The sequence below is a fragment of the Syzygium oleosum genome, unplaced genomic scaffold, assembly GCF_021117445.2.
Source record: "Syzygium oleosum isolate NSW1041296 unplaced genomic scaffold, Sole_v2.1 Sole_v2.23, whole genome shotgun sequence".
NCBI lineage: Eukaryota > Viridiplantae > Streptophyta > Magnoliopsida > Myrtales > Myrtaceae > Syzygium > Syzygium oleosum.
The window spans coordinates 5,255,770-5,259,229 of record NW_026607507.1 but is presented as its reverse complement, the minus strand read 5'-3'; the positions used below and the strand labels follow the sequence as shown (position 1 = coordinate 5,259,229).

Sequence of the window (3,460 nt, the reverse complement as noted above, 5' to 3'; positions counted from 1 at the left end):
CAAAACACATCTTCACTTGAACTCTCAAGATATCTCGTGTTTACATACATTGTTGAAGACTCTTGTGATATCTCTAGAGTATTTTCTGGTGCACACAAAAAAAAACCTCCACCCAAGCCCTTCTGTTTATAGCGGTAGATCTCCACCCAAGTTAGGAATCCACCCTAATTGATTGACAATCACCTCCTAATTAGAAATCTCCCCCGATTTATTAGAATTCCACTAATTGGGCAATCGCTAAAATTGATTCCATCCTGGTATTCTTTCTAAATAAGGCTTTTTATTTAGATTTTTTCCTTTTTAGCATCCTCCTATAATAGGACTCCTTCTTATTAGGTATTTGTGATGAGCAATCTTCGGATATTTCAAATCGACTCCCGAATATGTTGGGCTGCTCCCCACAAAAAGAAAATGCTTTATATAGAAGAAAAGAAAAATCGATCAACTTTGACCAACGTTGGTTCAATGCAATTTGAAACGGTGGCTGTGTAGAAAGTTTTCTTCTACCATTGAGTTTTATTGAAATGGTGTCACAAAGGATTCTCCAAGGTTCAGAATGGCGCGAGGCTATTTCAGAAGGTTGAAATGTCGATGAATTAAATTGGATTGCGTATTTTCTTCTTCTCGAACAATACTACTATCTTTCTATATATTTTTTTTTTCGGATCACTTAAGGGTTACTTTTTAAAAAAAACGATCATTTAAGTGCCAATTCCAATTTGGTTGCCGGAAATCCGACGTGGCCATATTTTATTAATTTCTTAGATTGACGTGGCTTGCCGGCGTGCCTAGTCAGCATATATTTCCCTAAACGACGTCGTCTACAAGTTTGCCCAAATATAAACCCTTAATCGCCAATTGAAGGAAATTCCCAAATTTGAAACTCTAATGACTATTCAATCGAAAATTGAAACCCTAATTCGGTTTGCCCCCAAAATTAACAGCTTAATTTTGCAAATGGAGAGCAGTAGCATGAGGAGTGGCTCAAATTTGTTTCAACGAAGCGAAGAAGATAAATATTATTGTTATTGTTGGCGATTGTAACTGGGCTGCATCAGATGACCGAGTAATGAGCTTCAGTCACAATGACGCTGCATATGCGAGGCCAAAACACTACAAATCAGGCCAGAGATGCTGGGGTATTCCTATAACTGCCTGGATTTGATCGGCCGCCGGTGTTGCTAGAATGGGGGTGATATCACAGGAGCAACTGGACCAGGCTGATTTACTGTGGCAGGGACCGATTTAAAGGGTTGGAGCCCTACCGGGATTGCTGAATCTCGTCTATTGGTTGCTGATGTTATTGGAAATTTGTTGCTGTGTCAGTGGTGGCAGGGGATGCACGAACAAGTATTGACGAATGTGAGGACGAAACTGAGGTTCTGCAAAACGATGTCCGGGCAAAGTGCGGATGGAAATCGAAACTCGCTGGTGCAGTGGTAACCAAACGTAGTGGCAGGGCGACAGCGAGCGAATGATAGTGACAGGGAGTCGTTTGGCTTGGGAGTCGAGCGTTGAACGATGGTGGACCCTCCGAGCCCCATTTTGAGAGTTTCAAGGGCGACGTTGTTTTTCACCTAGGAGAGTGGTGCGATGTCGCTTTTACACAACCCAGCCACGTTGGATGGTGCTGCGTCATTTTTATTATTCACGTGGATGGACGAAGGATAGTAGAAGTGTCAAAAGTTATGTTTATTATTCACGTGGATGGAAGAAGGATAGTAGAAGTGTCAAAAGTTATGTACGACGCTCATTTTAGTGCAAAAAGTTTTTTTTCGGATCACTCAAGTGCCATTTTTTAAAAAACACGATCACTTAAGTGCAAACTCCGATTTGGATCGTCGAAAATCCGACGTGGCTATATTTTATTATTTTCTCAGTCTTCCGTGGCTCGTCGACGTGTCTAGTCAGCATATAGCCTCTAAACGACGTCGTTTAAAAGTTGTAAATAGTGATCATTTGAGTGGCAATTTTTTTTAAAAGAGATCACTTAAGTGTCAGTCGTTGTTAAAAAGTGATCACTTCAGTGCCAATCGTTGTTAAAAAGTGATCGTTTCAGTGCCAAACACCGGCCCAAACAAGCAGCAACTAGCTGCACCACCTTGTGTAGCTCGACCAATAAGCACTAGCACTAACTTTGCACCAACAGCACATAGCTGGTGAATCTTGTGCTTGCACTAGCACATACAATAGTTGGTGCAAGCAAAACCAGCAAAACTAACACACCAGCACAACCAAAAGCAATATATAGAAATGGCAAAAACATAGACAAAATAAAGTCCATTGAAATTAAACTTAGTCTTTACATTTGGTCAATTTGAATAACGCACTAAAACATCTCAACATCCAGGGGTTGGCTTCCCACCAAACAAAAATATTCAACTCAACACTTAACAATATCAACCCCATCAATCTCTGCATCAACGCTTCTCTTCCCTAGGCCAAGACCCTCCGCTTCAAGGAACGGCTATTGCCGCTGTTGCTGCGCTTTGCCTTCTTAATCTCCACTCTGATCTTGTTCAGGCCAATCACGACTTGCCTCTTCTTCCTGCTCCTGATCCTGCATGCATTGCATAGAGATTGCAGGACCAAAGCACAAATCGATCATAAGCTGCGTCAAAATCAAAACAACTATCGAGCGGTGAAGTAATCTTTGCTGGCTTATCATTCTCCATCACATTGACAAACTCAACCTCAAGGGGAGCTTCACTAGTGTCAGAATCATTCAAGTCTTGAGATGAAACATTTTGAATGCATTTTCCCTCCATGTTGACCTTCCTCGTGATCTTTTCTTCTACAAGTCTCCCACAAAATCCCAAATATACTATATTAAAAGGGATTAAACAAAGTATTATCTCCAGGATAGAATCATTGCCAAAGACAACTCCAGAGGGCCTTTTTGCCCCTTTTTAGGCCAAAACTGACAGAGGCCCCAGTTACAAGTATAGAACTAATAATAACATGACAGATCAAAAGCCCGTTGTAGGCCAATGAAACTCCATATTAGCAGAAAAGTTAAAGAGCTCAAAAAAGAAATTGCTTATAAAGCTTCCTTAATTGTGAAATGGAATATTAGCCAACTTAAGCTAACATAATTCAAAAAAATTTCAAAGGGCGTAAATTTTCTTCTTCGAAAGCAATAAGAGACACTGTTTTATGAAAGAGATGAAGTTAGAAACACGCATTGGAGCAACCTAACCAATGCAAACCAAATCGAGTGATTTCAGCTGCCTAACCAATGCAAGAATTTCGAGATCTTGATGAGATGGTCTCGCATGAAGTCCCGATCAATGCGGCCACTAACCTTTTCACCCATATCTGGCATTTGTGTCAACTCTTCGTAAGATCTAGTAGCTCTTCGAAGTCGGCGAAGTACGACAAACCTTTGCGATTGCCGAGAGACAACCCCCAAGCATCGGGATTGGGGGTGAAGAAGCGATCGCACTGTGAAATCTACTGA

General features: G+C 41.1%; 1 long non-coding RNA gene across 1 annotated transcript; it reads right to left on the bottom strand.

Moving 5' to 3' along the window:
* Positions 1-2,265: 2,265 nt before the first annotated feature.
* LOC130134742 (uncharacterized) lies at positions 2,266-2,852 on the bottom strand. Its single transcript, XR_008814270.1, has 2 exons — positions 2,685-2,852; positions 2,266-2,560 (listed from the first exon to the last, which is right to left on the bottom strand). It is a non-coding gene; the product is annotated as an uncharacterized LOC130134742 (long non-coding RNA).
* Between the last annotated feature and the right edge of the window lie 608 nt (positions 2,853-3,460).